Here is a 23639-nt window from a genome sequence, read left to right on the forward strand (position 1 = left end):
CGGTGTGGGGTGGGAGAAAGCATGCTTTGGATGTCTTTTGGTGTTCCATGTCATTCCAGCACAGAACTCAAACCCCAGGTCGGCCACTTGAAGTCTGTCAACTCACTATCTTGCAGGGTCACAACGAGGGGAAAATGCAACATGATGTGTACAGCACCAGGCACAAAAGTCGGTTGCGCTGATGACAAACCCCAAGGATCAGGTACTGCTGCTCCGGGAGAGACGGGCCTTGGAAGGGTCCAGTTTGCACTTGCGGCTGGAGAGGGAGCGTATCAGGCAGAAGGAACAGCTTGAACAAAGGCTGGGAGGCCAGAGGTGAGGCTGAGTAGGTCATGTAAGTGGAGGGTCTCAGGGCACCGAGGAGGCCCCAGGGTCAGTAGTCGGGGCTCACAGGGAAGCTCAGACCTCAGCTCGGGCAGTGGAGAAGGCCACGCCTGGCTCGGGAAACCTCGGTTTTCCTTCCTGCCCGTCTCCAACTTCACTCCTTCACTCCCCTCGGGAAGACACTTGTATGTACGGCGGTCGGGCCTGGGCCGGGCCCCACCCTGGATCTTGAAGTCAGACGAGCCTCGACCTGAGTGATCAGGGCCCAGAGGACACCCCGAGGAGAGTGACTAAAACTGAGAGAGCTTCCCAGAAGCAGCCTTTGAGCCAGGCCTGGGGGTGCGAGTTGGTCAGGCGCTGGGAGGGGGAGGCAAGGCGGGCACCGCGTGCAGAAGGGCCGCCTGAACCCCGACTGGCCGGCCAAGCCTGGCTCCGGGGATGGTCTGCGAGCACCACGAGGGTGGTGCGCGGGGGAGGGGCGGGATGCAGCAGGTGCCCAGAGACGCCCGGGAGGCCCCGGGCCGGCGGGGAGGAGGGAGCGGTCGGGGGAGGGGAGATGGGGGGAGGGGAGATGGAGGGAGGCCGACGTCCCCCGCCCCGTCCCCGAGGGCTGCCGCACGTAGCTCTCGTCGCTGGTCTGCTGCGTGTCCCGGCAGGTACAAAGGAGGAGTTGCGGCGGAGCGGGGCCTGCCCGCTACCTGCCGCGCCGCCCCACCCCCACCCCTATCCCCGCCAGGGTTGGGGGGTGCCCCACGGAACGAAGCGGGGGGCGGGGTGGGCAGGGGCCCAAGAGCACACCGTCCGGGCCAGGCTGGTCTCCTCCACCCGCAGCTTACCCTCCCGCGGCCTCCCCACAGCCCCTACGGCCCGGGAAGGAGGCGGGGTCCTTGTGTGGCCGACTGGATGTCTGAGGCCCAGACAAAGGGACTGCCCTGGTCCCACAGGGGTGGGGGCGAGGCGACTAGTGAAAGGCACGATCCTGTCTTTTGCAGGAGAGAAGCGAGGCCAGGGCCCCCTTTGTACTTGCCCCGACCTCACCCCCACCCCCGTGTGAGGACGGGGACTGTGCCCCAGGCCCTCTAAGCGGAATTTGATGTACAAGAGCACTCAAGTACACAAGTCTGCGCTCCGGAATGTCTTATCTAGGAGTCAACCCAGATGGATCTGTCTCCAAGCAGCTCTTTACGCAAGATCGTCCAGTCCACATCAAAGGAAGGGAGAGGCGCCGATAGAGGTTAGAGGGAGACCAAAGCCTTCTCAAGCCATCCGTGGCTCCACCTCTGCACGTACCCATGCCCAGAGGATGCCCTCCCTCGTGGGCGCTCACAATCCCGCACACACACAGGTAGGCCCGCCCGCGCATGCGCCTGTGTGTTGTCCCCACAGACCCGTGTTCCCATCTGATTTCACACATGCACGCGTACGTTCGGGCTCCCCAGGAGCCACCCAGGTTCTGAAAGTCAAGGAGGGCTGGAGAATGAACCCTAGAATGATCCTTTGGGATTATCCCTCCTATTCACTCCCCGGACCCTCACTTTGTCCTCCATGCAAGGCAATCCTGGGGCAGATGGGGGAGGAGAATTGGGCCAGGCTAGTTGGAGATCAAAAGCGCTTTGGGAGGAAATGTCCCCTGGATGGGAGCGGCTGCCCTCCCCCACCACACCAGCCCAGTGCAGAGGGACCTCCCATCCCCCATCAAAGCAGGCCAGAGGACCACCCAGGATAGGTGTGAAAGCCACAGAAGAACAGGGAGCTAAGAGACGAGGCCCCCTTCCAGTTGTAGGGGAGGGGAGGGAGTGGCTGCCTCACTTTTCTAATCATTACAGTGGGGTGAGGGCTGTTCCCTGTGATTGGGGCCCCTCCACTTCTGCCCTTCTGCTTTGGAGCTGATCAGCAGACCCAGGGAGTGCAGCCCTTGTGCCCACACACACACACACACACACACACACACACACACACACACACACACACTCCCCCCACCCTTGCAACCTGGCCTAGAGCCCCCATTCCTGGAGGAGGAACCCTGGGAGCAGCAGACAGAAGCTCTGAGGCAAGGCGCCAAACAGCCTGGTATAGTCTCCCCTTTGTCAGCTAGAGAGGAGTGAGACCAGGCCCCTGCCCTGCGGGTGTTTAGACCATGAATAACAGCACGTACACACATGCAGGCGCGGGGCTGCAACCCAGGTGCTGAGGGCTCAGGACCAGTGTTCAGAGAGGGAGGGAAGACCGCCCCCCACCCAAACAGGCACAGGGCTGGGTACACAGGTACCCTCAATACTATCTGGTGACTGAATGAAAGAACAAATGAGTGGGTGAATTCAGTGGATAAATGAATGAATGTCCGAGGCCATTAATTTATTTGGGTGGAAAACCCTCGGCATGCCCAGGCTGGGACTTTTTGTGTTTCGTCACTGGTCTTGCCCTAGTATGTGTCATCACCCCAGCAGGCTACAGCTCCCCCGGGGGCCAGAAAACCCTTTGTTTGAGCCCCAGCCTAAGGCCAGACATTCATAAGGTGGCCAAGCAGTGCTCACCGCCAATCAAGAGTGGGTGTTGATGTGTCCACCTCCCCACCAGACTGAGAACTCTTCACAGGAGTCTTCAGTATCCGGCTCAAGTTCCTTCCCATCCTCCACCCCAGTGTCCCCTACAGTGAAGGGCCAACTGTGCCAAAAGAGAAGGACCTGGAATGAAGGCAGGCCTGGCCACTTCCTGGCTGGGTGGCCTTAGGTAGTCATTTCTCTCTGCGAGCCTTAATTTCCCTGTCTGAAGAATGGAGACAAGATGCCTTCTTTGGAAAATAAAAAAAGGCCTTCTTTGCTTTGCTTTACAGGATGCGGGGTCACCTGCAGCACCACCCCTCTCTGAGTGCCCTCACTCAGCGCCCAGCGTTCTTTGTTCACCTACACACCTCTTACCCACCGCTCCCTTTATATCTGCCTTTGTACCTGCACTAGCAGTTCCCCGAAGACAGGAATTGGGGCTCCCTCTGTCTCTCTGGGCCCTCTATTGCCCAGCAATGCCCAACACATGGTGAAGCACGTGACAGTGAGTGGAAGAAAAGGTTCCTTGAATGGTAAGTGATGAACGAAAGCATTTTGTTAACCAGACAGGGCTGTGCGAATTTGAGGGCTTTGGTCATTATGACAGTAATTTAAATCATAGAGGTTCAGGACATGAACATATCTTACAGGTTAACTGAATCCTCCCGTTAGACAGATGAGGAAACCGAGGTCCAGAAAAGACTGCCAGGTCATTCTCCTCAGACCACGCCCCCTCCCCTGCTGGGCTCAAGCCAGCACAGACACAGGGAAGCCCAGAAGGAAGGGCCCAGTCTTCCTTCCTCCAGTGACTGCCTTCTTCCAGACACCTGAGAGTCATGAGTGTATCTGGGGTTCTTGAGGGCTGAAGACGAGGTCCTGCTGTAAAGAAGCTGTGAAGTCTGAGTTTGCACTTCAGTGGAAGGCAGCGGCAGTGACAGCAGCGTGTGGAGGGGAAAACTGGAGCCTTAGCTCGGAAGTTCCCAGTGGAGCCCGGGGCAGTGGAATCAGCATGGACTCCAGAGCCAGGCCAGCCTGGTTTTGACTCCTGACTCTGACGCTCAGCTGGGGGGTGACTTGGCAAGTTACTTCATCCATGAGCCTCAGTTCCCCTCAGCTGTCATATAGGAATACTAATATCTACCTGACAATATAGTTGAGATGATTCAATAAGAACATAAGCAAAAGTGTCTGTTATGGACTGAATGTGTCTCCCTAGAATTCCTATGTTGATACCCTAACCCCTAGTGGGGCTGTATTTGGAGATGGGACTCTAAGGAAGTATAATAATTAAGGTTAAATGAGATCATAAGGTGGCCCTGATCTGATAAGGATTAGTGTCCTTAAAAGAAAAGACATTAGGGAATTCCCTGGCAGTCCTGTTGTTAGGACTACGTGCTCTCACTGCCGAGGGCCCCGGTTCAATCTCTGGTCAGGGAACTAAGATCCCACAAGCCGTGCCTGTGCGGCCAAAAGAAAAGACACTAAAGAGCCTCCCCGCCACCCCCCGCCCCAAGTACAAACAGAAGAAAGACTATGTGGCGGGTGACACGGCAACAAGGCCGCTGTCTACAACCCAGGGAGAGAGCTCTCACCAGAAACCAACTACACTGGCACTCTGACCTCAGAGTTGCAGCCTTCAGAACAGTGAGAAAATTAATTTCTGTGGTTTAAGCCAAAGAGTCTGCGGTATTTTGTTATGGCAGCCCAATCTACTACAATGACTAAATAAGTAGGAGGCTATAATTGTTCTCCCTCTTGACGTCTCCAGTTTCCCCTCTACTCTCAGGATGGAATAAGGAAAGAACCTGCTGCACTTTCCCCCACAGTTCAGAGGCCACTGGAAGGAACGTAGTGCTGTCGGGTGGTGAAATTGGTACCCCAAAGATATCCACATCAAATCCCTGGAACCTGTGAGTGTTCTCTCATAGGGCAAAAGATGTGATTAAGTTAAGGATCTTGGGAAGAGGAGCTTATCCTGAATTGTCCAGGTGGGCCCTCAATGTCATCCCAACTGTTCTTATAAGGGAGAGGCAGAGGGACAGAGAGAGGAGAAGACATACGTACACAGAGAAGGAAGCATGAGGACAGTGGGAGATTGGAGCCATGTGGTCACAAGTCAAGGAACGCCTGCGACCACCAGAGGCTGGAAGAGGCCAGGAGCAGATTCTTCCCCAGCGTCTCGGGAGGTAGTGGGGCCCTGCCAACACCTTGCTTTCAGACTTCTGGTCTCCAAAACCGTGAGAATACATGTCTATTGTTGTAAGCTAACCAGCTTATGATACAGCAGCCACAGGTAACTAAGATAGGGTTATTGGTCCTGCCTCCAACTCAGCCAGCCCCCTGCCTCTGTACCTTTCATCTCCTAGCCACACCTGGACCTGGACCCCCCAGGCACTCACCCACTAAGCCCTAAAGCCCAATCCTAAGTGGGATGGGACATCTGCCACCCAGAGCGTAGACTGAGTCACAGCTGCCACCTGAACCCACTGGACTCAGCACCAGTTCTCTGCGCCATCAGACCCCAGTAGGAGTGGGAGGTGGTGTGCCTCCTGGGGCCAAGTATGGGTTAGTGGGGAAAAAACACTAACTTGGGAAAGTTAGGGGGTCTGTATTTAAATTTTGCCTCTCTATGAACTTGAGCAAGTCACTTGAGCTCTCCGGGCCACAGTTTTCTCATCTGCCGATGCCTGGATTGAAGTGCGTGATTTTCCTGGGCACGTGCAGCTCTGACTGTGAATGAGCAGAGAAAGGGGTGGGAGGGTTTGGGGGAGGAGGAAGATAATCAGTGCCGAGCGTAAACGTGTTCAATTCTATAAGCGGGGTTTGGGTTTCTCTCGTGGATTGGATGAGAAGTAGTGTCACACAGGGATTCAAGGCTTGGAAGGAAGGAGCACTTGGGGTTAGAGGTCTGCATGAGAGGTGTCCATCAAAGGCCCACCCTGTCACACCCCTTTCCAGGGAGGTTGCTCGGTCTCTAACCCCCGCAGCCCAAGTGGCTACATTCGGACCATGGAACTTTGTCTCCTGTGGACAGAACCAACTGGAAGAAGGGGACACCTGAGGAGAGAGCTGCCCGGCAACCAATGACATGGAGGGAAAAGATGAGATGGGCCACCACATTGTCGTACTTGGGAACTTGAACTGGGAAACATGGGAAAACGTGATAGGAAAATGGAGACAAAGAAGTCACACTATAGAGAAGTGCAGAGATCCGAGCCTGGTCAAGCCAGTGACTGAAAAGAGAAATTAAACGAAGTGAGTTAGTAGCCAGCAGAATGAGGTGAAGCAAACTGGGGTGGTAGTCAAGTCAAGTTAATGTTAAGTCCCATTAACACACTGGGATGTGTTAATGTTGAGCTGTGAAAGTAAAAGGCCATGCACTCCTGCAGCTGGCTGTCCTAAAGGGTTCTAGCACTGGAGGAGAAAGGCCTCAGACTTAGAATTAGTAAGAACTCTATTTATTCAAAGTGCACTGCAGGGAAGAAGGAAGAAATGCTCACCAACCAGAACTGAGGACTACCACGCTAGTTTCTTTTCTTTTCTTTGTTTTTTTTTTTTCTTTTGCAGGATCTTAGTTCCACGACTAGGGATTGAACCGGGCGGCAGTGAAAACTCGGAGTTCTAACCACTGGACCACCAGGGAATTCCCAACCACGCTAGTTTCTTAACATATCAAATCTACAGACTTCTAAGCTACTAGGACTGAGTTCAGCAAGGTCACAGGATATAACATCAATACTCTAAGTTCAGTTATATTTCTATCTACTGCCAATAAGCAATTGGAAACTGAAATTTTTAAAACATCTTTTTAAATAGTATCAAAAAACCATCAAAGACTAGTTGACACATTTATCAAGATAGATGCAAGATATGTATATTAGTTATCTATTGCTACATAACAAATTATCCCAAACTTAGTGGTTTAAAACAACAGACATTTCCTATCTCAGTGTCCAGGGATCAGGAATTTAGGAGCAGCTTAGCTGCTAGATGGTCTGGCTCAGGGTCTCTCATGAGGTTGCAACCCAGATGTTGGCCAGAGCTGCAGTCATCTGAAGGCTTGATGTGGCTTTTAGCAGGAGGCCTCAGTTTTGCATCACATGAAATACTCCATAGGACTGCTCACAACATGACAGCTGACTTCTCCCAGAATGAATGATCCAGGAGAGAAAGGGCAACCCAGTTAGAAAGCCACAGTGCTTTTCATGACCTAGTCACTGAAGTCCCACACTGTCCCTTCTGCTTTATTCTGTTAGAGCAAGTCAAATCACTAAGTCCAGCCCATACTCCAAGAGAGGGAAATTCATCTCCACCTCTGGAAAGGAGGTGTATCAAATAATCTGTGGACTTACTTTTAAAATCACCATAACCAGTACACTGGAAACAATAAAACATTGCTGAGAGAAATTTTTAAATGGCAAGATAAGGCATGCTGGGCTTCCCTGGTGGCACAGTGGTTAAGAATCCGTCTGCCAATTCAGGGGACACGGGTTTGAGCCCCGGCCCAGGAAGATCCCACATGCCGCAGAGCAACTAAGCCCATGCGCCACAACTACTGAGCCTGCGCTGTAGAGCTCACGAGCCACAACTACCGAGCCCACGTGCTGCAACTACTGAAGCCCGCGTGCCTAGAGCCCATGCTCTGCAACAAGAGAAGCCACCGCAGTGAGAAGCCCATGCACCACAACGAAGAGTAGCCCCCACTCGCTGCAACTAGAGAAAGCGCACGCGCAGCAATGAAGAACCAACGCAGCCAAAAATAAAATAAATAAAAAATAAATAAATTAAAAAACAAAAACTGATGATAAATAAAAAAGAAAGATAAGGCATGTTCATGGATGGGATGACTCAATATTGTTGAGAAATCACTTCTCAGATTGATCTATAGATTCACTACAATCTCAATAAAACACCAGCAGAATACTTTTACAGAGATTAACAAGCTAATTGCCAAATTTATACGAAAATGGGAAGGTCCTAACATAACCAAAACAATTTTGTAAAGGAAGAACAAAGTTTGAGGATTACGCTACCTGATTTCAAGACAATATAAAGCCACAGTAATCACTTTGATGTAGGGATGGATATTGATGTGATGTAGGGATAGATATATAAATCAACGGACTAAAACAGAGTCCAGAAACAAACCCACACATACGTAGTCAATTCATTTTTTATAAAGGGACCAAGAGAATTCAATGGGGAAAGGATAGTCTTTTCAACAAATGGGCTGAAACAATTAGGTATCCATATTCAACAAAACAAATCTCAACCATCACATCAAATACAAAAATTAACTCAAAATATGTCCAAAAAATCATAGGAGTTAACACTATAAAGTTTCTAGAAGAAATGTAGGAGAAAATTAGTTTTATCTTAGTTTAGGCCACTGTTTCTTAACTTGGGGCAATTTTCCCCAGGGAACATTTGGCAATGTCTGGAGACACTTTCAATTGTCACAGCTGGAGGGGTGATGCCACTGAGTTAGTGGGAAAAGGCCAGGAATGCTGCTAAACATTCTACAATACACAGGACAGCCTCCTACAACAAAACATTTTCTAGCGTAAAATAACAACAGTACCGAAACTGAGAAACCCTGGGCTAAGCAAAGATTTCTTAGATAAGGCACAAAAGTCAGAAACCATAGAATTTGAAAAATGCAAAGATTAAACTTTACCAAAAAAAATAATTTCTGCTCTTTGAAAGACACCATTAAAAAAGCAAAAGGCAAGTCACAGATGGGTGAAAGCATTTGCAAAACATATTTCTGATAAAGGACTTTTATCCAGAATATATAAAGAACTCTTACAACTCAAAGTAAGAAGATGACCAGTTTTTTTAATGGGAGAAGATTTGAACAGATACTTCACCAAAGAAGATATATGAATGTCCAGTAAGCACACAGAAAGATACAAGTCATTAGAGAAATGCAAACTTAGATCACAATGAAATGCCATTGCACATCCATTAGAATGACTAAAAAATTTTAAAAACTGACCATACCAGTGTTGGCAGGGATGTGGAGAAACTGGAAGTCTCATAAGCTGCTGGTGGAGATGTAAAATGGCACAACTTTGGAAAACAGTTGCTAGTAAAGATAAATATACACTTACAACCCAGTAATCCCATTCCTAGGTATTTACCCAAGACATACTTACCAGGAGAGGTATTTACCTAAAGACTTACAAGTGAATGTTCATAGCACCTTTATTCATAATAGCCAAAAACTGAAAGTAACCTAAATGCCAATTAAGAGGTAAATGGGTTAACAATCTGTGGTACATCCATACAATGGAATTTACTCAGCAATGAAAAGAAACAAACTGCTCAAGAATATGGATGAATCTCAAAATCATTATGCGGGGTGAAGGAAGCCAGACACAGAAGAATGCATATGGTATGATTCCATTTATAAGAAATTCCAGGAAATTCAAAATTACAGTGATAGATTAGTAGTTGCCAGGGGCTGGGAGGATAAAGAGGGGACTGACTTCAAAGGGGCACAGGAATATTTTGGGGTGACAGAAATGTTCTATATCTCAATTGCGGAAGGGGTTACACAACTACATACATTTGTCAAGACTCATGATATTTTATACTTGAAACTGAGGAATTTTTATTTCTATAAGTTGTACCTAAACAAAGACTATTTTTTAAAAACTACAGGCTTCTTTTTATACCACCTCCAAGATTCACCTTGGGGTCAGCAGTGGAGGAGGAGCCTTATAACACCAAGGTAGGAAAAATGACAACTTGGGGAATTTAACCAAGAAGAGGAAAGTGCACTTAGCACTCTAATTATCAAAAATTTTAAATCTGAAAGGAGTTCTAATATACTGTACATTTGAAAGAGTTTACTGTTTTTTTCCAATAAAATATATATGGGTTATAGTATTTGCCCAGTGAAGATTACCTATCAAAGATCTATAAAGGGGGTCACATAGCTTGTCCAGGGAATAAGTCATTTAAGAATCTCTTCATTCATTGAGATTTCTGACGTTTAGCACCTGACATGGAGTTCTGCTGATGAGAGGGGGGCTGCATTCCTCATTTTTAGGGGCCCACCTCCACGTAGACCTCCTGAAGCCCATGCTATAGAGTCTTTGTAATAGTCAGGGGATTTCACTTACTGCACCTTACATACTCTTATACAAATGCCCCCTTTGTCCTTTGTTTCTTGACACTAAAGCTTTTCACTAGAAAAGGGCCAGAGTTCTAGTTTATGACTGAGGATTAGGTTAAGGTTAAATTGAGGATTATGCTCATGGAAAACCTAGTAGATATCGCTCCTAAAACTGTGTCTAACACACAGTGTCAGTATAAATCCGTCACATAAATAAATGAATGAAAACTGGTTTAAACAAAAGGAATCTGATAGTTGGCTTCAGGTGGCTCAAATAATATCATCAAGAATGAGGAAGGGGTCTCTCCCTCTCTCTGCTCTGCAGTGTCAGTCAAAGCCTTCCTACCACCCACCATCATTCTACTAAAAGCCCCCTTGTCCCTCCCTGTACTGTTCTATAAAAGGGAGTCTCCCTGGTAGCACTTTCTCAAGAATCAGAAAAAGTCTCCTTGTTTTTCATTGTCTCTGACTTGGTTCGGGGCCAACCCTGAACAATTGCTGTGGATATACGGATTGGCTAAAACCAATCAGAACCTATTATCCTTGGTGCTGGGGAGTGAACTGCTTCCTAGAGACATAGGGAGAATGGGTGCTTGGTGGTCAAAAATGATAAATGTCACAAGGAATTTCAGGGTCTGGACTGGAGTTCCAGGAAGGCTCCGGCTTACGCTAAAGCAGTGAAAAGGTTGTGTTTTTTTAGATCAAGATAAGTTGGAAAAAAACATGTTACACTTTGCACCCTGCAGCCTACTCTTCAGACTTTGCCTAAAAACAAAACATCACCTAAGAGCTGTTCTTAGTGGTGTTTCTTATGTAGAAGAATATAAGACCACATGTAAAGATTTAAGGTTTGGATCGGGGAAAGGGAAAACAAATTTTTATGTACATTATTGAATTATGGTGGTAATAATACTTTTTCATAAGGATAAAAAACATGGAAAAATAAAAATCATTAGATGTGTGACGATAGTCAATAATGTACGGGGGTTGATTGAAAACAATTTAAATTTTTTAATTTTGTCTTCCACAAATATCACAATGTTTGTATAATCATAAGAACCAATCAGAACAGAGTTTGAATTAGATTAGGGGTAAATGCTGGGGCGAGGACTCAGTCAGATGACATTTCCTTGGAGAAGTAATTTAACTGCTCTGAGCTTCAGTTTCCTCATATGTAAAACAGAGTTAATAACATAGCATCACCTCACAAGACTATTGTGAGGGTAAAATTTAAAATTCCATATAGTGTTTAGCACACAGTACCTTGTGCATAATAACCCACTCAATGCACACTGGCAGTCAGGATGAAGATACAGGGCGAGGGATGCTGTGTAAAGACCAGACTGGCCGTGACTGCTCAGACCTGGCATCAGATTTTTTAAACAGTTTCATTGAGGTATAATTAACATTCAATAAAGAGCACATGTTTAGATTATACAATCTGACAAGTTTTATCACACGTATACACACTTTAAACCATTGCCGCCGCCACCAAGATAACAAACATATCTGTCACCCCCAAAAGTGCCCTCTCATCCCTCTACCACCCTCCATCCCAGGGAACCCTTCATCTGCTTTCTGTCACTGGAGATTAGTTTGCATTTCCTAGAATTTCATATGAATGGAGTCACACACATTAGGTACTCTCTCTTTTTTGCTTGTTTTTTTGGTCTGACTTCTTTCATTCACCTTATTTTGAGATCTATCTATGTTGTTGCATATATGAACAGTTCCTTCTTTTTCACTGCTGAGAAGTACCCCGTTATATAGATATATCACAATGTGTTTATCCAGTCACCTGTTGGTGGACATACGGATCGTTTCCAAGTTTGGGTTATTACAAATAGAGCTTTTATTTACCAGTCTTTGGGTGGACATTTGCTTTCATATGTCTTGGGGAAATACCGACGAGTGGGATTGCTGAGGTGTAATGTTAGTGTATATCTTCACAAGAAACTTCCTGGCAGTAAATGTGGTGTTCCAAGTGTGGAGTTCCCTTGGAGAGGGTTGGGAGGCTGGGGGTCAGAGTCAGGGGTCTCTCACACCCCCTCCCCACCTTCTCAAGCTCTCTGTTCAAATCTGGTATTCCAATAGGGCCCCTCCCTGCATAATGACACCCTGTCCCCATATGTGGGTGGGCATCAGAATCCCCTGGGGAGCTTTAAACATGGTCCCACCTGAAACCTACTACTGAAAATATTGCGTGGTGAGGCCAGGTATCTGTGTTTTTTTTAAATGTCTCAGGTGATTCTGCCACGTAAACCGGCAAAGGAGCTCCCCACCTACTGGAATGAGTTTAAACCCCCAGGCAAAGCATTCTGCACCCCCAAAGCCTCATGCCTTGCCCCTCACCCCAGACATGCAGCCTAATGAAAAGGCTCCACGTTCCCAGACATGCTCAGGCTCTCTCACCACCAAGCTTTCACTCATCTCTCTACCTTCCCCCTTCTCTACCCAGGGAACTTCTACAAGTCCTTTGAGACCCAGAAAAGGCCACTCCCCACTACCCCAAGCCTTCCACACCCATCCCCCCGCCAGGCAGACATTTTGTCTTCCTCCTGAGTCTCACAGCACCACCCCCACCTATATCATAGCATCTGTCACTCACTCTGCCCTGAAATTACTGTCAGCCCTCCTGTCCCCGGACTCTGCATCCACAGCTCAACCTACAACAGATCAAAAATATTAGAACATAAAAATTCCAGAAAACTCCAAAAGGCAAAACTTGAATTTGTCATATGCTGGCAACTATTTACATAGCATTTACATTGTATTAGGTATTATAAATAACCTAGAGATGATTTAAAGTATACGGGAGGATTGCGAATAGGTTATGTGCAAATACTGTGCCATTTTGTATAAGGGATTTGAGCATCCTCTGATTTTGGTATCCGCAGGGGTCCTGGAACCAATCTCCTGCGGATACCAAGGGAAGACTGTATCTAATAATACCTCTGCCAGACAGTTTGCATCAGCAGCCTTGTTTAAGCTTTCTAAGAAACCTTTGAGGTAGGTCATGGTGACGATGATGCAAAGACTGATTAGGTGAAAAGCCTGCTACAGTCCTTCTGCATGTGCTGCTAGACCCTTAAATCCTCACAACAGACAGATGAGGTAGGTACTGTTATTATCAGGCCCATGTTACAAATGAGGAAACTGAGGCCCAGAGAGGTAAGTGGTAGAGCCAGGATCTAACTCAAGAAATGCTCCAGGGCTTCCCTGGTGGCGCAGTGGTTGAGAATCTGCCTGCTAAGGCAGGGGACACGGGTTCGAGCCCTGGTCTGGGAAGATCCCACATGCCGCGGAGCAACTAGGCCCGTGAGCCACAATTACTGAGCCTGCGCGTCTGGAGCCTGTGCTCTGCAACAAGAGAGGCCGCGATAGTGAGAGGCCCACGCACCGCGATGAAGAGTGGTCCCCGCTTGCCGCAACTGGAGAAAGCCCTCGCACAGAAACAAAGACCCAACACAGCCATAATTAATTAATTAATTAATTAATTAATTAATTAATTAAAAAAAAAAGAAAAGAAATACCTGGAAACATTTAAAAAAAAAAAAAAAAAGAAATGCTCCAGCCCTTTTACAGATAAGGACACTGACACTCAGGGAAATAATTTGCCCAAATTCAACATTTTCTTAAGTAGCACAGTCATAATTTGCACCCAGGAGCCGCTGATCCCACAAGGCCCCTGTTTAAAACTTCTACTTAGTAATCCACAGGCCTAGCCCTTCTTTCTTCCTGGTCCTGGGACAAGAATTGTTTCCAGTTTGGGACTATTACAAATAGGGTTGTTATGAATATTCATGCACAAGTTTTTATAAAGCTTTCATTTCTCTTGGGTAAATAATTGGAAGAGGAATGGCTGAATCATATGGTAGGTATACATTTAATTTTTTAAGAAACTGTTTTTCCAAAGTGGTCAAACCATTCCACACTCCCACCAACAACATCTGAGAGTTCCAGTTGCTCCACATCTTCACCAACACCTGGTATGGTCAGTCTTTTTGATTCTAGCCATTCTAAAAGCTCTGTAGTGGTATCATATTGTACTTTAATTTGCATTTTCCTAATGACCGTGATATTGAGTTTCTTTCCACGTATTTACTAGCAACCATATATTTTCTTTGGTGAAGTGTCTGTTCAAATCTTTGCCCGTATTTTAGTTTTTGTTTTCTTAGTGCTGATTTGTGAGAGTTCTCTATGTATTCTGCAAACAAGTCTTTTGCCAGATATGTAGTCTTTGTTCTCCCAGTTTGCAGCTTACCTTTCATTTTCTTAACAATGTCTTTCAAGTGGTAAGTTTTAATTTTGATAAAGTCATATTTATCAATTTTTTTATGGATGGTGCTAATTTATCTCAGCGATAGTTTATCATTTTTACTGTATAGATCTTACATATATTTTGTCAGAGTTCTCCCTAAATATTTCATATTTTTGATGCCACTGAAATATTTTAAATTTCAATTTCAGACTGTTCATTGCTAATGTGTAGAAATATAATTGTTTCATATATTGATCTTATAGCCTACATTCTTGCTAAACTCACTTATTAGTTCTAGTGCCTTTTTTTGTAGATTCCATAGGATTTTCTACAAACGTAATCATATTGTCTGTAAAGATAGTTTCACTTCTTCCTTTCCAATCTTAGTTGCCTTTTTTTTTTTAATATTATTGTATAGCTATTTGGCTGTTCAAAGTTGTCCCACAGTTCACTAAAATCTTGGGGATTTTTTTAAAGTATTTTTTCTCTCTGTGTCTCATTTTGCATAGTTTCTATAACTATGTCTTTGAGTTTACCGATCTTTTCTTCTGCAACGACTGATCTGCCATTATTTCCATCCACTGTATTATGTATCTCAGACATTGTAGTTTCCATCTCTAGAAGTTTTATTTGGATCTTTTTTAAAATTAAAAAAAAGTTTTTAATTTAAAATTAGAAGTGCCACTTTTTTGTTTTTGTTTTTAAGTTGATTTATGTCTCTACATAGGCAACCTTTCTTCTGGTTAAACATATGAAATGGGCAGCTTCCCTGGTGGCGCAGTGGTTAAGAATCCGCCTGTCAATGCAGGGGACACGGGTTCGAGCCCTGGTCCGGGAAGATCCCACATGCCGCGGAGCAACTAAGCCCATACGCCACAACTACTGAGCCTGTGCGCCTAGAGCCGGTGCTCTGCAACAAGAGAAGTCACAGCAATGAAAAGGAGCCCGCGCACCACAGCGAAGAGTAGCCCCTGCTCTCCGCAACTAGAGAAAGCCCACGCAGCAACGAAGACCCAACGCAGCCAAAAATAAATAAATAAATAAATTTATTTAAAAAAAAAACATATGAAATACATCTGTAATAACTATTTTAATGTTATTATCTATTAATTCTACCATCAGTGTTGCTTCTGGGTCAATATCAATTGATTGATTATCTGTTCATTATGGGTGGTGTTTTCCTGCTTCTTTGCATGCCTAGTAATTATTGATTGGATGCCAGAATCTTACCTTTTTGGGTTCTGTATAGTTTTGTATTTCTATAAATAATCTTGAGTTTTGTTCTTGGAAGCAATTAAGTTACTTGGAAACAATTTCATCTTTTTGATAGGTGGGACCAGAAATGTGTTTCATTAGGGTTGCTCCCCAGTACTCAGCCAAGACCCTTCTTAGTACTCTAATTGATGCCCCTTGAACTATGAAACTTTCCACTCTGGCTATCAGGCTATGAGGAACAGGATCTATTTCTCAGGCTTATGTGAGCCCTGAGCACTATTCCCTCTTATCCTTTTGGGTGGGTCTCTCTGCAGCCTCAGATAATTTCTAGTTGATTAATACTCCACTAAAGGGTGGAGGGGTACCCGCTGCAGATCTCCAGGGCCCTCACTCTTGCAGGCTCTCTCCCTACAAACTCTAGCCTCTCTGGCATCCCCCAGGTTCCCAGTTATGTCTCCTTAATTCAGGAGACTGTCAGGCTCTGCCTGAATTCCCCTACCCCTGTGCCATGGCCTGGCAACTTTCTCCAAGCAGTATGATCACTGTTTGTCATTGCCTGATGTGCATTGTCTTGAGTGCCATTTTGTGTGTATGTGTGTGTGGGGGGTCTTTTGTTGTTGTTATTTCAGATGGGAAGGTAAATCTAGTCTCTGTTACTCCATCTTAATCAGAAGCAGAAATTCCTGTCATCAGAGTTGGTACTGGAATTGGTCAGGGTTGGCTCTGAGCTGGATCTAGGAGGTTTTTCCTCTCTTACACCAGGTGGCACAGCTGGCCCCAGGGAAGGGCTGATCCTACTGTGCTCTCAAGCTCTCAGGCACTGGGTGCCCACCAGAGCAGTAGCCAGGAAGAGGAGGTAACCAGTATGCCCCATGGGAAGTCGAGCTGGAGTATTTCATTATAACTTTGTCAACAAAATGATTCCGCACTGAGGTTCCAATGCCTTCCCCTCCTTCTGCCATCCCAGCTGGAGTCTCTGACAACTCTGACCTCTTCTCTGGTTACTGGCCAGGGCTGGAAGGGGTTGGCACCTGCAGCCTCCAAGCTGGCAACATTAATTACTACCTAGCAACAACAGTAAGAATTTCCTTCTTTAAAGCAACTGCCATTTTCCTGACCCTGGGCTACTTAGTAAGAACCTGAGGCTGGAGGATATAAAGTGACTCCCCTAAGGTCACATAGCTGGAAGGGGCAGAATCACGGTTTAGCACTTACCTCCAGAGACCTGGTGCCTTGCTTTCCAGGAAAGAGCCTCCATATTGGCCTGGGCTCCTGTGTCTAGTTCTGACTTGTGTCTGCCTCTGGGCCTGAAGCCCAATCTGGAACCTGCTTAGTTATGGGAGGTGACATGGGGGGAGATGGGTGGGACACACACTGGCTTTGTAATCAAACAGACCCAAGTTCAAATCCTACTTTCTAATGGTGTGAACTTGAGGAAGTCACGTACTCTTGCTAAGCCACAGGAATCGCCACTACAAAATCAAATAATGGTATTACTTCACAGTATTGAGGTGAGGATTAAATGAGATATTTCTGAAAAGTACTTACTGGAGTTCCCTGGTGGTCTAGTGGTTAGGATTCGGTGCTTTCACTGCTGTGGCCCGGGTTCAAACCCTGGTCAGGGAACTGAGACCCCGCAAGCCAGGGGGCATGGCCAAAAAAAAAGTTTCCAGTCCAGCGTGCAAAGAGCTTGGAAGTCATCGCTGCATACTAAAAACAAGTTAAAAAGCTGGATAAACTTTGAAAAATCAACAACTCTTCTTAGACTTGTCAGAGAAGTGAGGTCACAGGGCAAACCAATACACTGAAAATTGGAGAGACAGACAGGTGAATGCAGAGATTCACAATCTGCCACAGTAGAAACCCATGTGTAGACACTTCCACAAAACTAGCACTGGATGGGAAAAGCTAAGCTGTCATTGAAGAACTGCTGAAGACTCCGTGCAGACATGGAGCGTTTAAAAGCCCAGGGGGGGGGGCCGAAACACAGGGGGACCCCACGTATTTGTGAATTTTACCTCCGGAGCTCTGCCCCTCCTGCTTCTGGCAAGGGCAAGGGAAAATGAACATCCTGCTCTCCTTAACAAGACCTGCCCTCAGGAGAAACTATTTTACCAGTGCCTAACCTATTGGAGTTTTATCAGAGCCTAACCTGCATGGAAGGGCAATACCCAACTCCAGGCCCCTCCAGCCATCCTATCCTGTCCCACCTAAGGGCAGAAAACTGAGAAGCACTTATGAAGTTCACAGTCTAGGGGTGCAGGTTCTCTAAAAGACAGAGACCTAGCCATAGGGCTACAGAATGCCTCTCATCCCCCATACCTTTACCACCATATCACTAAAGGTCTATTTACTGGAGTGCCCTCTACCCAGTACATCATATCCGGCTTTCAACAAATAATTACGAGGCATACTAAAGGGCAAACACAGTTTGAAGAGCAAGCATCAAAACCAGACTCAGACATGGCAGGGATGTTGGAATTATCAAACTGGAAATTTAAAACAACTATGGTCAATAGGTTAAGAGCTCTAATGGAAAAAGTAGACAGCATACAAGAACAGATGGGCAGGGAATTCCATGGTGGTCCAGTGGTTAGGACTCCGCGCTCTCACTGCCCAGGGCCTGGGTTCAACCCCTGGTTGGGGAACTAAGCTCCCACAGCATGGCCAAAAAAAAAAAAAAACAACCAGATGGGCAATGTACACAGAGTTGGAATTCCTAAGAACAAAAAGCAATGCTAGAAATCAAAAACACTGTAACAAAAATGAAGAATGCCTTTGATGGGCTCATTAGTAGACCGGGCACAGCTGAGGAAAGAATCTCTGAGCTTGAGGATATTTCAATAGAAACTTTCAAAACTGAAAAGACTGGGGAAAAAATGGGACAGAATAGCCAAGAACTATGAGACAACTACAAAAGGTGTAACATACATGTACTGGGAATACCTGAAGGAGAAGAAGGGAAAGAAGCAGAAGCTATATGTGAAGGAATAATGACTGAGAATTTTCCCAAATTAAGGTCAGACACGAAACCACAGATCCAGGAAGCTCAGAGAACACCAAGCAGAATAACACCCCCCCACCCAAAAAACAACAACCCTGCACGGATTATGTTCAAACCACAGAAAATCAAAGATAAAGAAAAAACCTTGAAAGAAGCCAGAGGAAAACAACACCTCATCTGTAGGGGAGCAAAGATAAGAATTACATCCAAATTCTCCCAGAAACCAGGCAAGCAAGAAGAGAATGAGGTGAAACTGAGTGCTGAGAGAAAAAAAACACAAACTAGAATCTGTATCCTGTGAAATTTCCTTCAAAGTGAAGGAGAAATAACGACTTTCTTAGACAAACAAAAATTGAGAGACTTTGTTACCAGTAGACCTGCCTTGCAAGAAATATTAGAAGAACTTCAGAGAAATGGAAAATGACGATAGGTCAGAAATTTGGGTCTGCATTACAAAAGGAAGAGTATCAGAGAAGGAATAAGTGATGGTAAAATAATAATAAATTTAATGTTTTTAAATTGATCTTAACAGATAACAGTTTCAAAATAATAGCAGCAACAATGTGTCTGATGATGATAACGTGTATATGAAATGAATGATGGCAATGATGCAAGGGATGGGAAGGAAGAATTAGGAATATTTGTTATTATAAGGTACTTGCACTACTGTAAAGCAGAATAATATTATTTGAAAGTAGACCTGGATTAGTTGTAAATGTACATTGCAAACTCTAGGGCAACCACTAAGAATATTTTTAAAAATTATAATTGATATGCTAAGAAAGTAGAAAAAAATGGAATCATATAAAATGTTCATCTGAAACAATAAAAGGCAGAAAAAGAGTGGAAGACAAAAATAGGAACAAAGAACAGGGCAATGAATAAAAAACAGTAACAAATATGGTAGATATTAATCCAACTATATCAGTAGTCACTTTAACATCAATGGTCTAAATATACCAATTAAGAGACAGAGATTGTGAGAGTAGATCAAAAAACAAGACCCAACTATATGTTGCCTTCAAGAAACCCACTTTAAATATAAAGATACACATAGATTAAAAGTAAATGGGGGCTTCCCTGGTGGCGCAGTGGTTGAGAGTCTGCCTGCCAATGCAGGGCACACGGGTTCGAGCCCTGGTCTGGGAAGATCCCACATGCCGCGGAGCAACTGGGCCCGTGAGCCACAATTGCTGAGCCTGCGCGTCTGGAGGCTGTGCTCCGCAACAAGAAAGGCCGCGATAGTGAGAGGCCCGCGCACCGCGATGAAGAGTGGCCCCCGCTTGCCACAACTAGAGAAAGCCCTCGCACAGAAACGAAGACCCAACACAGCCAAAAATATAAATAAATAAATAAGTAAATAAATAATTCCTATTAAAAAAAAAAAAGTAAATGGATATGCTTCCCTGGTGGCGCAGTGGTTAAGAATCCACCTGCCAATGCAGGGGACACAGGTTCGAGCCCTGGTCCGGGAAGATCCCACATGCCACAGAGCAACTAAGCCCATGTGCCACAACTGCTGAGCCTGTGCTCTAGAGCCCGTGAGCTACAACTACTGAAGCCTGTGTGCCTAGAACCTATGCTCCGCAACGAGAGGCCACAGCAATGAGAAGCCCGCGCACTGCAACGAAGAGTAGCCCCCGCTCGCCACAACTAGAGAAAGCCCGTGTGCAGCAACGAAAACCCAACGCAGCCAAAAATGAAAAATAAATAAATTTTTTAAAAAAAGTAAATGGATAGAGGAAGATATTCCATGCTCACCCTAATCAAAAGTAAGCTCGAGCAGCTATATTGATTTCAGACAGAGCTAACTTTAGAGCAAGGAAAGTTATCAGGGATAAAGAGGGGCATTGCATTGTGACAAAGGAGTCAACTCTCCAAGAAAACATAATAATCTTTAATGTGTATGCACCTAACAACAGAGCATCAAAATACATGAGGCAAAAACTGATAGCACTGCAAAGAGGAATAGATGAATCCACTATTACAGCTGGAGATTTAACATCCCTCCATCAGAAATGGATGGATCCAGCAGGCAGAGAACCAGTAAGGACACAGTTGAACTCAATAGCATCATCAATCAGCCGGATATAATTGACATCTATCAACTACTTCATCCAACAAGAGAAGAATACACAGAATACACATTCTTCCCAAACTCACATGGAAAATTCACCAAGATAGACCACATCCTACCCCATAAAACATACCTTCACAAATTTAAAACAATAGAAGTCATACAAGATCTGTTCTCAGACCACAATGGGATTAAACTAGCAATCAGTAACAGAAAGCTGGGAGGGAAGTCCCAAATTACTTGGGGATTAAACAACACACTTCTAAATAACACATGGGTCAAACAAGAAATCTTAAGAGAAATTTAAAAATATTTTGAAATAAATGAAAATACAACTTATCAATACACGTGAGCCATCACCATTATCCTCATTCTCTGGCTGCAGCCCTGCCCCAATCATAGCTGAGCTCACCATGATTATCACGCATTGGATCACTCAGGTCCCAGCTCTCGGCTCTAGCTAGTTTACTGCATCTTGGTCTTCCCAATTGTCATTGCTCTAAAAACTCGGCACACCTTGAGCTGGAGTCCACCTGTGTTATCACAGGTACAGAAGGAAGTTAATTAGGGACCTCCTCATTGCAAGCATTTCTACAGGCAGCTGATGTCGTAATCTAACAATGGAATGGGCCACCTGGTTAGAGAGTGCGAGCTGTGTTTCAGTAGAGCCGGCCGGGCAGTCAGAACAGCTGCCAGCCACGCTGTTATAGAGGAGATGCCTGCACCGAATAAGGTGTGGACTCCAGGACCCTCTATGTTTCCTTCCAACTGCAAGATGTGGCGGATTCTAAAATTCTCCATGAGTCTCAGAATTTACAATCCTTAGGTTAGATTATTCCAAGATTCTTCTTCTAAGATTATTTGATTTTAAAGTTCTCTGAGTCTTGGGTTTCATAAGGGGTACTAAATGTGATGAGGTATACAAAAATTATTACCTAACACATGGCCCAGAAGTCCTTTTGGGAAGAGGAGGAACTATCTTTGTGGGGGCAATGATGTGATAAGGGTAGAGACCCCATAGAGCGCCTGGACTCCTGAGGAATGAACTGGAAGGGAGAGAGGGAGTGGGGTGGGGGGGAGATGTAAGGTGGGGAAAGGGAGCACATGACCCATCGTACTCTCTAGATGCCAGTAGGCTGTGCTCCGTAAGATGTGCTCCTTCTCTGGAGCATTCCAAAACCTCTGTAAAGTCTACTCTCAGGAATGCTTGGGAGGAATGATTTTGTTTTTTATATGAAATCCAAATAAAAGTGTGAGTTTTATCACATTCAAGTCAGTGTGGTTCAGGACAAAGCCAGCATGGTTTGCTGGGGGAAGAGAGTACAGGGGTTAGTGTGAACCCCCTGACATTTAGCAGGCTTCTCTGGAGAAAGTGGGGCCTCCCTGTGTGGTGGGGCAGACATCTAGGGGTCAAACGGCATCTAGGGGACTCCATTCCTATCAAAGTCTATGTGGATGGCTCTCTCTAGAGGCATATAGTGCGCGACCTGAGCAACTGAATGTGACAGCCCTGGCCTGAGGCATTAGAGGAAATTTCACCTCCATCTGAAGGAACAAGGAGACCCACCCAGCTAATATTCAGGCTCCATGTTTTCTTTAGGTTCTATTCTTAAGGCTGTAAGATCCTAGGGTTCTATGACTCCAAGAATCTAAGAGTATAACACAGTTTTATAATTCTAAGGCAACAACCACTACCACCACAGCCAATGCTACTGTGTTACCACATGCCAGGCACTGTGCCAGGCACTTTACCTGTATTATCTCAGTTAATCCTCAAAATCTATGAGATACACATTATTCTCTCCATTTTGCAGATGTGGAAACTGAGGCACGGAGAGTTAAGTCATCAGTCCCAGATCACAAAGGCAGGACTGAAGCCAGGTATTCTGACCGTGGAGGCTCCTTACCTGTGCCCTCTACTGCTGGCATTCCTTCAAGTATCTTTGTCCCTCACAACCCTTTTGCCTATGAGCTGAGCGTTTTTCCAGCTCAGGCCCCAGAGATCTGGAAAACAGACCTGAGATCTGAGATGGGTTGAGTTGAGCTGGGTTCTGTTGAGTTGTGTTGTTATGTTACAATAGGTTGTGTTGTGTTTAGTGTGTTTGTCTGCCTCCATTATACTTTGCCAGGACAAAGACTGGATCTGATTCAGTCCAGGGACTGGTACACTGTGGGTGCTTAAATAAATGCCTAAAATACAAGTGACTAATTGGCCAAGCGGGCTCTAGGTAGTGAGCTCCTCCGGCCACACACCCTGAGATCATCATCCTGTGATTGTATCCTGATGGGGGGCTGGCGAGGTGGGCACACTCCCAAAGGCACCTGAGCAGGTGAAGCCAAGCCAGAATTCATCCTCAAAGAACCTTGGAACCAGGGGTAGGCCAGATCCGTGAAGACTTCGGGTCCCTAGGCCAGGAGTAGATGGTAACTGGAATCAAGATGAGGAGTCTGAGGGGAGCCTTATGTGAGGGGGCCAGGCATGGGCAGGAAGACAGCCCCAGGTGCCCCCATAGTCCATCTTCACAGGTAGCCGGAGAAGGGAGGTGGTCCAGGAAATAAAGGTGCTGGAGCCAGGCATCCTCTGCTGCTCTGACTTGTAGCTTCTTCTCCCTTCAGGACCAGGGCACCATCTGACACCCAGCCTGGCTCATGGGAACCCTTCTCTAGGGCTGGACCTGGCCCTGACTCCTATGTGTGGACTGGGGTCCTGCTGTGGACCTCTTAAGTCTCTAGACACAACCCAGCTGCATCTGCTGACCTTGAGCCTGCTCAAGCCCAAAGCCCAGGAGCTCTTGGAGTTCCTGCCTGCCTCAGCCTCTCTTTGACCTCGAGCCCTGGCAATGCCCAGCTGCCCTGAGTGGGGCCAGCTCTGCAGCCCATCTGCCCCGTGCCCACCTCAGTTCTTCCACCCAGAGGTGCTCACGCCTGCTGAGCCACCTGCCCTTGCCTGGGCTGCCCCTCCCTGGACTATGTCCGGTCCTCTTCACTGGCTGCCCCGCCCGGCCTCTTCTTCTCCAGCCCATTCACCCAAATCAGCTTCCACACCACGTTCTGAGATGCACATCTGACCGTGTCCCTCCCCCGCTCACAAT

General features: G+C 46.1%; 1 long non-coding RNA gene across 8 annotated transcripts in view; it reads left to right on the plus strand.

Moving 5' to 3' along the window:
• LOC309610156 overlaps positions 1–19799 on the plus strand; it is a 33047-nt gene extending 13248 nt beyond the window's left edge. For 2 of the 8 annotated variants that reach the window (XR_014233743.1, XR_014233746.1), the window contains exons 2-5: positions 117–202; positions 1471–1669; positions 3158–3400; positions 3518–9201. This is a non-coding gene — a long non-coding RNA (uncharacterized lncRNA). Of the gene's footprint in view, positions 1–116; positions 203–1316; positions 1670–3157; positions 3401–3517; positions 9202–14978 lie in introns of those variants that run through there. The other 6 variants (XR_014233739.1, XR_014233740.1, XR_014233741.1 and 3 more) reach the window with 6 other exon arrangements.
• Positions 19800–23639: the final 3840 nt, after the last annotated feature.

This window comes from Balaenoptera borealis (assembly GCF_965194805.1).
Source record: "Balaenoptera borealis genome assembly, chromosome: 1".
Lineage (NCBI taxonomy): Eukaryota > Metazoa > Chordata > Mammalia > Artiodactyla > Balaenopteridae > Balaenoptera > Balaenoptera borealis.